Source organism: Protopterus annectens, chromosome 6.part0 (assembly GCF_019279795.1).
Source record: "Protopterus annectens isolate FY-2018-M chromosome 6.part0, PAN1.0, whole genome shotgun sequence".
Classification (NCBI taxonomy): domain Eukaryota; kingdom Metazoa; phylum Chordata; order Ceratodontiformes; family Protopteridae; genus Protopterus; species Protopterus annectens.
This window is the reverse complement of record NC_056737.1, coordinates 1,772,568,533-1,772,582,500: the sequence shown is the minus strand read 5'-3', so window position 1 is coordinate 1,772,582,500 and position 13,968 is coordinate 1,772,568,533. Positions and strand designations below refer to the sequence as shown.

The 13,968-nt window shown below is 39.9% G+C and overlaps 1 protein-coding gene across 1 annotated transcript in view; it reads right to left on the bottom strand.

The window, feature by feature from the left end:
• The window catches only part of STT3A (STT3 oligosaccharyltransferase complex catalytic subunit A), a 696,810-nt gene extending 683,311 nt beyond the window's left edge, over window positions 1-13,499 (bottom strand). The window contains exon 1 of the mRNA XM_044075147.1: window positions 13,400-13,499. The gene's annotated coding sequence lies outside the window, so the exon portion shown is untranslated. The remainder of the gene's footprint in view (window positions 1-13,399) is intronic.
• Between the last annotated feature and the right edge of the window lie 469 nt (window positions 13,500-13,968).

Here is a 13,968-nt window from a genome sequence, read left to right as displayed (position 1 = left end):
ACCTGCAGAGGACACCAAGAAATACTCTCGAGACAAGGGTATTGTATGATAGATGTCCCAGCATGACTACATTAAGGAGCATGCCTGAACAGAAGTGCTGCCTTTCTTCAGACACATCTCTGCAGTGCCTGAACACTGGTACACACCAGTAAATTCATTCAAATCTAAAGACATCCTGCCCTTCAGTGAAGCAGAGGGAAGGACTGAAAATATCATTACGAACCCTTTTATCTCAAGAAAATAGGAGAAATGTAAAACGGGTCTTCATTTACCACTTTGAGTAAGCACAAACCAGGGATAACACAAAACAAAAAAAAAAAAAAAAAAAAAAAAAAAACAGGATTTTTTTTATGTACACAAAACATACACAAACACTGTGTAAATGAAAGTGAGGGATCTATGAGAAGATCGGGATAACGGAGTACAACAGTGACCAAGAAGCGGGAGGAACAGAGGATGTACACAAGACGTGAGCGAGTGGTTTGGCTCAGGTTAAAGTGGATATGGGTTATAAAGGAGAAAACTGAAGGGCCATGTTAAAATACAGGATCTACAGGTGGTAACACTGGTTAGGGAGGCAACAAAAAGGGCATACTGACAATGGAAGAGAACATAAGAGGGTGCCATTACAAATGATGGAGTGAAAAGGATAAAGGGGAGAAAACCCAAAAAAACAAGTTTCTGACAAATTTGTTACTCAAGTAATCCTATTACTATTCTGATTAAGTTGGATGAAAGTGCTTAATAAAATGTTTTGGTGGTGTGCTAAAAGCAGAACGGCTTCTGGCAATGCAAGTTGCTGCTTTAAGAAATGTTTACTTTAACAGTGTGCCAGACTGTAAATTTTACTTTTGATTTAGTATAAAAACATACGAGACTGATACTAGCTCACTAAATTGGCTGCTACTCAATCGGGCACATAGCAAACAGGAAGAAACATTTAGTATTAAATGATATCTCTGCTGGATACTACTGTAGTGCATGATATAATAGCCCATATTATACTATAATCACAGTTCTATCTAGTCAGAAGATCCAAGGGTTTAAGAAGAGAAAAAGTATTTACACAGTTTATACGTATGCACGTTTACCTCACAAATGGATTTAGATTACAGAATGGAACACTCATGCGAGTTAGCACCCACTGATCAAAACATATTTTCATCAACTGTCCCTAAAAGTCATACTTATTAACCTTGATCAGATGCTGTTTCAGTTTGATGTTAAAAGATTTTTTGTTTTCCTGATATCAGTTCTATTTTGTGAATGTTTTTTCTCCAACTGACTTCTCAAATTGTAGTCTAAATAATGATATTATCTCCGCTTGGAAATCCTCAAGTGTGAACGACACTTTTCTGTCAGTAAATAAATGCTTACCTGGGGGCAGTACTGAAATTAGACCTTAAAAGCATAGTCAGTCTGTTTTGGACCGGCAGCCAAGTCACTCTTTGTACTTGCTGGGAGCACTAAGTGAAAGAATTCATTTTCATTCACTTGTAGAAATGCTGTTGGTGCTGGTATTGCTGAAGGAATGCATTTTACAGAGTGATAGCCTTATTCCAGTTCAAGAATTAATACATTGCTAACAATGACTTTCTGCAGGTGAAGGGAAGGATGAAAATTTGTGACACAGTTTTAGCTGGTTTAGTGCATTATTAGTAGTCATTTCAGCACCTTGTATAAAGTTTAAGTTAGAATTTAGTAGAAGGCCAAGGTAATTTTGTTGGTCAACATAACTGCTTGGGATTAATTAAGAAGCAACATGACAAATAATTTTTTAGCCTTTCAGAATCTGTCATGATCCCACCACTCGTGACCCTTCAAAACAGGAGCCCGCTCACTCCTAGATGGGATGATTACCCTTACAAGACATCTTGGTACAAATTTATGGCCCAATTCCTTAAATAATTATTCTCCTGTTATATTTTAATGGTAACTTCAAAAGTTACAGGCAGATCTAAGTTCTGGTTTATGATAGATCACTTGAGAATTGTGTCTGTTAATCTGAAAGTGTCTTAGTTCTGGTTTAAGCACAGACTCCAAACCAGTTATTTTACATTGGGAGGGTTGTGGTCTAGACTCTTGTGGCAGGAGAGTGTGACCTACATCCTTCTGCACTGAGAATTGGGGTAAAAGCCTATTGTGCCTGTTATTCTAAGTGTCTTTATTATAGTTTAAGCACTTGTGTTCGAAACCAGTTACTTTACATTAGGAGAATTTGTGGTCTAAACTCTTGTGGCAGGAGAGGATAGCCTACACCCTTATATGCTGGAAATTGCTGGTTGAAGGCCTATCGTGTCTGTCTTCTGAAATGTCTTAGTTCTGGCTTAAGCACCTGGGCTCTAAAACCATTTGTTTTACATTAGGAAGGTTTGTGGTCTAATCTCTTGTGGCAGGAGTGTGGTCTACACCCCAAGATAGGAACTGCTGGTGAATTGTTGTCTTATTTAAACTGTTTTTTGCTGTTGCGACTGATTTTATGCACTTTGAATTTCTAGTACTTCTGCATTTTATAGCAGAGACTAGATGCAGACTTGCTGAATCTAGACTGTTTGGTATCACTTGAGCACTAAAACCAGTTCTTCACTGAGATACTGAATGATCTGAGGCATCCATTGCTTCATACCAACTACAAGTGCCCGATTTTGCTCTTACAATACATGTTTAATTTGTATTTGCATTCTACTGTCCGCTTGAACTGTCTGAACTTTTTTTTGCCACATTTTACTGTATCCTGTACTACTTCAGCTGTAGCATAGCCCAGTTCCATGTTTGCTGTTTCTTGGTCTGTTTTGCAACGTCTGAGCATCAAATTCAAGCCATCCCTGTAGGGGAAGGCCCTTCTACACCCTTGCGGGAGGAAAGCACTGTCTGGGTCCCATCTTATCGAGGGTGATTGCGTCTATTGGCTAGTTTGAGTTAAAAGGATTCTCTCTTGTTTTGTTTAAGGCCTGCGTTTGCACTTGTCTGCGTGTACTGCACCATCATGCACTGCTGCACAGTGGTGGTCACCATTGGTGGTTTAGACACAAAGGTTCTACTTGTTAAATTTTCCCTTAGCTTGTGGTCCTCCAAAAGTTATTGTGCGGCCCTGCTCTACTATCAGGTGGAACATTAAGCCTCAGAGGTACTAACACATCTTTCACCCACTAGCCATTCCTAAGTGCGACCTCTTTACCTGACCATATAAATTTACCTAACACTATGGATGGACAATTTCCCACAGTTTCCCCAGCCAGCCTGGTCGACATGGGCATCCTGAGGCAGTGTAGCAACTGTTTCATGTTAACAGACAACCCGCTACTCCCAGTCAACATGTGAGAGATGCAACTATATTAAGAACCTTAAATCCATGCTCTCTCTCACACACCAGTTAGTACATGACAATGAGTGGGATGTCAGCATGCACAATTCACCTCCTACTCCACTCAAACCCCCATCACAAATGCCTTCATATGCAGAGGTCCTCACCAGAAATGTATCTAAACACCAGAGACCTCCCACACACAAAACACAAGCACCCTACACATAATATTTCCTCTGAAGAACACAATACACATAATAGCTCACATACCAGTGTCTCACCCATCAAGCCCTTAAGACAAACCACAAAACCAAACATATTAGTCATGGGTGATTTCATCGCGAGACACACAGATGTCACTCTCACCAGGCTGGAAAAGGTCTTGGTTAGCTGTCTGTCAGGTGCCTGGATACTCCATATCACACATGCACTCAAGTCTCTCAACAACAGGTACTATTATGATTCCATCATTGTCCATATCAGTGTGAACGACTTGAGATGTACCTCTCTGGAGAATATGAAGAGAGACATGACTGAGCTCTTGGATTATGTGTCTCAGGCAGGTATGTCCATAGCCTTAAGCAGCATTTTACCTTCACTTAGGATGATGCCTCAATACAAACAGAAAATAACTGACTTCAATAATTGGCTTAGTATCTGTTGTCATTCTATGGGGATCCAGTATCTGTCAGCCTGGGATGACATGATCGACAAACCTCGATGCTTTGCCTGAGATGGTCTTCATCTGTCACCCCTGGGATTTCAGCTACTGGCCAAGGCTCTTGCACCCCCATAATGCCTTTTTAGGCAGCGTCTCAAGGACAAAATTCCCGACGTAAAAACTCCATCTAAAAACAACCTCAAGGTTATGCTGCTAAATGCTAGGAGTCTTAACATGAAACTGCACTCACAGTAAGCAGTCCTCACCCTGAAGACACAGACATTTGTGAAGTCACAGATGCCTGGTTCAAGGCCGTGGAAAGCACCCCAGCCATACTGGGTTACACCTCCTTCCATATGTTCAGACCAGAAACTGAAGGTGTGAAAACTAAAGGAGGTGGTGTATCAATTTTTATTAAAGATAAATACACCTCCAGATTGTTCAAACAGCATGATTCCCTAGAGATACTTAAAGTACAATTAACTGTTAGTAGGACACCTATTCAAGTCACTGCCAGCTACAGGACCCCCTCCATAAATCAGGATACCCACTCTGCCTATTTGGATCTACTTGAGTCTATCAAGATACATCCAAACACCATGGTTCTGGCTGACTAACTACCTATCCATTGACTGGGTAAATTATTCATGCTCAAACACACTTGCCCAAAGTTTCCTCGACTTCGTCAACTCCAATGCCCTGGACCACCTGGTTGACATCCCCATAAGGGGTGCCAACATCCTAGATATGTTGCTTACCAATATGGGGGACCACTGTAGCACCCTCACTATGAGGTCTTCCCTGGTGAGATCTGACCACAAATCAGTCTCATTTTAAGTAACTATCACACCTGACCCCCCCAGCAGCAACTACACTAAAGAAAAAAAAAAACTCCAAAGCAGATTATAAACTCTTACGGGATGGTATAAATAGCTTCTCTCCACCACCCCCCAGATGGAACTGGCAACTATGCAGAATTATATACCAAATCTTTATACAAACACATGTATAACTGCACGGACTCCGCCGTACCCAAGACCAAAACAAGCTCCTCAAGGAAGAGTAAACCTGCCTTGTGGACAAATGTCATTAACAGGCTTTAGAATAAGAGGAAGAAATTGGTATCCAAGAATAAGAGGGAGTGACCAAGGACAAACGCCAACAATACAACAACTGAAGCGAGATGGAGGCAAACGCCAATAAGGAGAGTAGTAACAGCAATATACAAGCGATAATACTGCATCCAATATTCGGTTACTGTGAAAAGTACTTTTCAAGGCACACCACCAGCATAAAAAATAACTCCTTTATTTAATAAGAGGGAGTGAGCCCTAAACTGGAAACACTCCCTTATCAGCTTAAATAAGTGAATAAGTCTTCTTGTGAAGTCCTCCTTAGCAAACTAAGGATCCAAATATGTTTCCTTAACTAAAAAGACAACCATAAGGCGTTCTTTAGTCACATCTATAACTTAAAAAGGAAAGCTGATAGCTAACCTGTTGGCTGACAGGTTCTGAGGTTCTGTGAACCCCCTTGTCCCCACCACACATACCCCATGACATCCCTGCTACCTGTCCCCTACCTTGCATCTCGAAAGAGCAGGTCATTAATGCCCTCTCTAAGGCTAGGAACACAGCATCTATGGAACCTGATAAACAACCCAGGTTGCTTCCTACATGGCTCCAACAAGAATTAGCAACACCATTGGGTTCTCTTTTCAATTATAGTCTAAGCACCAGTTTTGTCCCAGCTGAATGGGAAATGGCCACCGTTATTCTCTTGCACAAAGGTGGTGCTTCCGCTGACCCAGGGAACTACAGACCTATTAGCCTGACTAGCCTTATCTGCAAGGCCATGGAGCGAATCATTATGGACATCTCCAAACAATCGACCTACTCTGGATTTGTCAAAGGGAGATCATGCCTGTTAAACCTGGTGGACTTCTTTGAGAGTCACCAAGGCCCCGGACAAGGGGAAATCTGTGCATACAGCCTACCTAGACTTAGCCAAGGCATTTGACACTATCCCTCACTCAGGCATCATTGACAAATTTATCGAGCTAGGTATCAACCCTTATATCTTTAGATGGGTCACCAACTGGCTCACTGATTTACCCATATAGTCAAAATAGGGGAATTAGACTCCAACAGTAGACCTGTAACCAGTGGTGTTCCACAGGGTTCAGTCCTGGGACCTCTACTGTTTGGAATCTATTTCTCCGAAGTACAAGCAAAAACTAAAGGTCTGTGGCCAACAAAGTTTGCTGATGACTGCAAACTGGGAGCGGTCATAGAATCTCCAAATAATGTCAACATCCTACAAGAGGGTCTTACACAAATAAATGATTAGTGCCAAAGTCATGGCCTTAAACTCAATGCAAAAAAATGTATCATCATCCCTTTTGGTAAGGGCGATGTTCCCGCCAACTACCACATCAATAGCAACACCTTAAGTACGCACTCAGTAGTGACAGACCTGGGCACACTGGTTGACAGCAACCTCACCTTTGTCCATCATGTCTCCACAGTGGTAAGAAGGGCATTCTACACTGCTCATCTCATAAGTACAGGCATTGCCTCCAGATAAAAAAAAAAAAAAAGTCATAACCTCCCTGTACTCTTCCCTCATCAGGCCAATAATTGTGCAACACCCCTTTTGGTATATACCTTTCCAAGCACCTGCAGCAATTAGAGAGACCACAAAGGTTCTTCACCAGGAAAATTCTAGGTCTTCAACAATCTGTCCTATGTAGATCATCTGAAATCACCATCACTTTATTCTGTCTCATACAGACTACTCAGAGGCGAACTTTGCCTTGCATACAAGGCAATCTCTGACCCTGCTTTATTGGAAATGCTGCATCTCTGTAATTCAATGGGTTACTCGCTCTAAAGACCTTAACGTGGTATGTGACATTAATAGAACCTGCTTGAGGGACAGATTTTTCTCCCAGAGGTTACCACACATTTGGAACAGACTCCCACTTCATGTCAAACAGAGCACCTCATTGGTCCTCTTGAAATGCAATCTGGATGATTGGATGGGTAACCATAAATTCATCCCAGGGGTTCCACCTGTGTCCCTCTTGGATAGAGGCAATAGGTACTGATTGTTGAAACAAAGGTACAACTTAGCTAGGCTTGTAAGGGCCTTGGGCCATTAGCCTAGTAACTTCCTACGAAAACTGCTCTGCCACTACAGCTTGATAATACGCCTGGGTTCATTGTCCACCAGAGACAAAATCCTTGAGACACAAACCTTGATGGCAACACTGGAAAATGAACACCCAAAGTACTGACAACCATCAGAACCAAGTTTAAAAAGTAGAGGACTGCAACAAATGTAACCAAAGCTCCTACACCTGGAACAAAGGACACTGAGTAGCCACACAAAACTATATGAGGAGACTATTAAGGTCCTTTTAGGTTGACAACTACACAGGCTAACAAGAATCTGACTATGAATCTAGGTACCCTTTTGGCTATTAAAATTAAAACTCAGATTTTTAATCAACCAAAAATCATTCAGGTCACCCTCAACCCTTAAACTTTAAATAACTTCCCATATCTTTAACACAAACTAAATTCACTGAAGCTTCAACTAGATAAAAACTAGCAATCCAGAATTTCAACTTAATGAAAAACAACAAACAGCACTTTCTGCAAAAAGACAAGCCCCTCTGCGTCTTTACATGGCAGCCCATAGTAACTCCATACTCATACAAACACAAAAAGTACCACACGGACAGGGACCTACATCTTCCCACTCCTCTGTTTCACGAGAATACTGTATAAAATAAAGGTTTTCTACCAGGCTGCAGATAACTCACTGTGCAAGGTTCTCATCATTTTTTGTGTATACTGTGCAAGGTTCTCATCATTTTTTGTGTGACGTTCTCTCCTCTTTCCCCTGCCTTTCTTAAGATGGTTGTACTAAAAATAGCCAGCTCTATGGTTCACCTACTGAGCAAGGCAACTCTTACACCTTCCTTCAAATAGGCCACAATCCATCCCCTACCCAAGACTGCTTTTTTTGTGTCCCAAATCCATCCCCTACCCAAGACTGCTTTTTTTGTGTCCCATGTCTAACTTACTAGAAGAGCTGTATATATACACAAATCCTTAACTATGTCAACAGTCACAATCTACTCCCTTGGATCTAACAAGGTTTTTGAAGGAGGTACAATACAAATAAACAATATGGTGTGACAGACAGTTTTGTCTACTGTACAATACAAGCCTAGCAGACTAACTTAACAGACAGAAATAAGCTGAAAAACAGAAGGAAAGATTCTGATATAGTAAATGTGCCTAATGTTCCAATACAAAGCGAGGAAACAACTGCCATACCTCAAGGACTTTTTTCTAGCATCAGTAAATAAATATCTTCCAAATAAGGAAGAACATTTCCCCACTGCAAGGTTTTCTAGCATCCCAAAGACTTTTATACTGTGACATACACCCACAAAAAAGAAAGGGCACTCTCCATGAGGGACTGCAGCCTCAGAAACTATGCAGTCCACTGGGGCAGGGCCATGTCTCTACATCAATTCTTGAAATCTTTCCAGAGTATCAAAAGACCCCTTAGATAAAAGGGCTAGAAGGAAAACTCAAGGTTTCATATGGCCATCTTAAAGATGCAATACATGGTGAATCCTCACTTGTTTTTTGCAGGACCCAACGTTCCAAAGAAACTGCAGTCATGCACAAACAGAACTAGCGCATTCCTCTTTACTTACAACTATCAAATCAGAAGATTCTGACAAGAAGAGACATCATCATCTAGTCAGAATTACACAGATCTTTAATGTGCCAGAAAACAATACTCCCAACATTAACAAGCTCCTAAAATAATCTCCCTAAACAAGATCTGGCAAATTCACTGTTAGCAGTTGAGATGGGGAGGATTCCTGCAGCCCAAAATACTCAAAACAGCAGCAGCAAAACACCAGTAACTCTCCTAGATAACATAAGACACCAGAGAGGGACATATCAGCAGATCTCTGTATTGACTAAACAAGGTGCCAAGATACAAGAATAGAGAATATTAGTCACCAGATGGTCAAGAGTTCCCAGGAAATTGCTGACAGTCTGCATAAAGCAGAGAGATATGGAAATCAAGAAAAGATAAAAATGGAAAAGTTTATGGAAGCATTAAATATGGCAAGGCTAGATGTTGAGGAGGCTCAGTTACTAACTGTTAGGATAGGAGGACATGAAATAAAAATTGTGATGTATAACCAATCTACAGGAAAATCCCCAGGAATAGATGGTATTCCTGTGGAAGTCTGGAAGCCAGCAGGAAAAAAATGATAAAAGATCTGGAAGGTTTTGTTTAACAGTATTTTAACAGAAGTACCAACATCATGGAATAAAGTGGTGGTGGCTGTAATAACTAAAGAGGGTAAAGATCCCTCATATCCAGCTTCATACAGGCTCATTTCAATACTAAACCATGATTATAAAGTGGTCATGTCCATAATGGCTAAAAGAATGGCAAAAGTAATGCCAAAATTGACAGATATGGATCAATGCGGTTTTGTGGAGGGGAGACAACATTTGCCAACAATAAGAGAACACTTATGATCCAGAGGGAAGCAGAATGTAAGAAAATACCAGTGTTGTTGGTGGGTTTTGATGCAGAGTAAGCTAAGATTTTATGAACACAGCAATGAAAGCACTTGCATTTCCTGAAAAAAAAAATACAAGGTTGATTAGGATGATATAGGAGGGATCAGAGGTAAAAATTAAAGTGGATGGGGCCCTCTCTGATAATATTACATTTAGGACCAGTAAGCAACTCAGGAATTCAAGGATACAATTGGTACGGTAGTCAAAAAAAAGCTGGCTCTATCTGCAGATGATATCATTTTATACACTAGAGAGTCAATTATCCGAAACGTCAAAAAGACTTTGGGTAGGAAAAATCATAAAGTCTGAATATGTAAACATTATACGTATTCGCATGAACATGTTTTTTGAGCTTGCAGCCAGTTCATGTGTGAAAAATATTCTTTATTGTCCACTGGAATCACTGAATGGTTGGAATAGTATATTCCTGCGTGCAGAAAAAAACAAGATTTTAGAAGTTTATCTGGTTCAATTATAAGTTTGATTATGCAAACAGTTTGATTATCCGAACTACCCTAGGTCCAAATTAGTTCAGATAATCGACTTTCTACTGTACCTGACAAAACCAGAAAGAGAAATTACAGTGCTGTGGAACACTGAGTCAGTTTCAAATCTTTTTTGATATACAAAATTAATGATGCTAAGACAAAGGCAATATCTGTATTTATGGGGACATGATAAAATGAAGTATTTAGGAGTATGGATTAAAAATTATTCTGGTATGGCAGCTAAGGATATGTGGAAGTGACTAAACAAGAGACAATATAAAAACTGAGAAAATGGAAGTTTTGTTATATGGATATGGATAGTAAGATACAAGCAGTATAATGGTTGGACACTAAGGAGGGAGAAAAGGACCTGTACCGATTGGCATACAGATGACATAGGTAAAGATGTTTCTGGTTTAAAAAACATATCCAAGAAATACTAACTACTGGATAACCACCTACTGAAGATATTATGAGCTGTACTGAAACCTTACAAACAGAATCAAGTATCTTTCTAGTTTAACTGTAAGTCAAAGTAGATAAGGAAAGGCGACATCTCCAACCTGTATTCCAAAATGCCACTTCAAGCGTTCATCCAAGTAGGGCAGAACATGAACACCACTCAAACTCAGTGCTGCTCTTTGGAGTCAAGACATTTGGGAAATTCCAGAGGAGGATCCTGAAACAAAAGTGGTAGTGCCCCAAGTAAACCTTAGAACTACTAATGGGACCTAAACTATGATGCCTACCAAAATGCACCAAATGTAGAGTTACCACTTCTATACCTCGGGAGGAATGATAACTTTCTATATTTGTTTTTGGAACTAAAAGTAAGGGGGAAAAAAAGAACAAATTAAATGAGGCACATAAATAACTGACCCAATATCCGCTACTGCTATAAAGAAAATTACCTCAGGCTCCTGCAGAACTTGAGAGGAATAAGCAACAGTGTAGAGAAATAACAAAACTAACAACTATGGCTAGTGATACTTTCCTGTAGGCAACAATAAGGTTCACTGTCTATGACCAGTATCACTTCGCAAAACAGGGCAGTTCAAATATTCAATTGTACATTAACAGGCATCATAAATAACTTCAACAAAGAAAAAGTAAGCTAAACTGTAAAATTTGCAGTAACAAAAGAGTGCAACTGAAATTATCTACTATAACCATCTGTGTGCAAAACTGCACAACCTGAAGCTAAGTTTCAGGAAGAAAAACAGAGCACTTTTATCAGAGAATGCATGGCCCAAGGAGCAGTACCAGAGGGAGCTCAGTCTTAGCATTCATTACTAACAGCAGCACTTCCCCAAGGAAAGTAAAAGAAAGCCCAATACTCTCAAGCATACTTAAGTAACAATACTTTGGTGGTCCAAAGCACATTCTAAAAAACATAAAAAATATGTGAAATAAGAAAACTACTTGAAGGTTAGCAGTGGGACACACCATCATAACATGAAATGGGAGGGTGAACAAAGCTACTATCCACAATGCAGACAAAAATGCAACAGTATGTACCAAAACAAACACCTAGACCAACTACAAACACTGATGCACACAATGTAAAATGCAACAGCTGGCAAATGCTTCTTACATATCCAGTCATCCCACTCATACTAACAGAACATACTAGCATTGTACATAAAAACACAAACAGGATACAACCACTTCCACAGTAGGAAAGGTAACAACAGTCCAGATATCAAAAGCACTATGTTCTCCAGTAAATTAGGTCTCTAAAGTAGGAGACACAGAAATACTTGATGGCACAAACTGCTACATCAGGTTCTAAAGGAGCACATAGTGGCTGAGGACAAGGAGATGTCATTAAAACAAATATGACAATATCATGCCAAGTTTCAGGAAATGTAAAGATATAACTGGCAATGACAGCACACAAAAATATGCTATATTACGTGTTTACGATCACGCATCTTGCAGGATTTGAAATAAAGTTTGCCGATATCAAACTTGTGTGTGTCTTTCACATCCATAGCTCTCAACCTTTCATGTCCAAAATGAGAAACACTAGCCCTCATAATGTGGAACAAATGGGCAAAATGTGGAACACATACTAATGGCTTACTAACAACTTCAACTAGGAAGGTCATAGGATGGTTAAAATATGCTGGTTTTACTTATAAAGAAGATCTTTTAATGAATTAATACGATTAATTTCTATTTACAATGGATTTCACTTAAAAAAATTCCTAACATTGAATGTGTGACAGAGTCTTTCAATGTGGAACATTGAGGAACTTCGAGGAACATGAACTTTTTAAGACCCCAAATGAGGTACATTCCTCATAATGAGGTACACTTGAGAGGTATGTATCACATCCCAGTTTCAGGTGACATAAAGTAAGTAAAAAGTTACACCGAAGTATCACATTTTGACGCATTAAGGCACCAACCATTGCTCTTTGTTGCTAAAGAAAGGTTTGATAATATTACTTTTTTTGCAAGTTATGATAGTCAAGATCTAACTTTGTATCTTAAAAAAAAAAAAGATCTAACTTTGTATCACTGTTGTTTAAGCTGTCAGAGTGCTGTTAACTGAAACCATCCCATTGCTAAGGATTTAATGTGTGATCACTCCTTTCTGAAAAACAAACAAAAAAAATGAAAATATTTCAGCCACAGTCCTACTAAAATGGGTAGCAGGCGGAGTTCAACTTGCACCACCACTACACACCACAATGTAAAGAAAGAACTACCCATGAGTACAATTATCCCCACTTCCCTCCCCTTAACTAAACTCGCAGGCTCATTCAATCCTGAGATGTCAAAACTACGTCCTCACCAATACGTGCCCTATCACCGAATTCCAACGTAGAAAAAATGCATGACTGCCACGAACCAAGGAAACGTGGCCAAATACAATACATAAATGAAAGCTAGATACTACATCAGTACAGCACCCACACAGCAGCCAGACTGAAACGGCACATTAACACCAGGTCTCCTAACTGGGAATGTGCAACCCTGCAGTGAAGTTTTAGCAGTATTCGGGAAAACAGATTCATAGTTGCTGTTAAATCCCTAATGTTTACAACAATCACAATAGAAATTAGAGTAATCTACTCTGCAAGTGTGAAGTCTTATTGCTTTTAAGCACTACTCAACTGTCCACTTTAAGCAGCGATTGAGTACCCCTACCGACAGCAGCACAACACACCAAGTAATTTTATACCCAACTATGAAATTAGCTGCTGTCATACTTGAGATAGCAGTCATCACGCACCCAGCAAAAGGTAACTTTGTAACTCTTAAGTCACCACACATAGACAATTCTAAAACCTACAGACCCACTTACCGATTACTGCCCTATAGCAACCTCACTTCTCGATTCTAGCACTCAAACAGCCTGCTCAACCTAAACTGCTGTTTCCCGTCCACAGCCAACCAATCATCAGCTCCACCCAGAATCAAAACAATACTGACATTATTGGTTGAAAGGATTATAGATTTTAATAGGTATTGGATAAACAGGGTTGCCGATCTCGAAACCGCCCAGAAAAATGCCTTGTCAAAGCGGAAATCTACTTGGCAAAAATGCGTCTATTAGCTGAGATGCTGCTGAAAGGAACAGGAATATGGTAACATAGGTAGGTTGTAGGGTGAAACGTGACGTGTCCGTCCAAGCGAGTGATAGTATTACAGCAGGTAAGACAAGGGCCAACAGCTTTTAGATTTTTGTATTTTATTAATTGAGGACTTAGGAGTATCAGCCTTCCTCAGAGAAACAGCTTGGTGAAAGAATTGGGGAATGGATGTTTTCTTCTAGTACTATACTCTGTGGTTTTACTGATTTGTTGAGCTATGCATGTTTTGTATATTAGCTTCACCTTTGCAAAAGTTACTGTTCATTGTTTCAAAGACGGT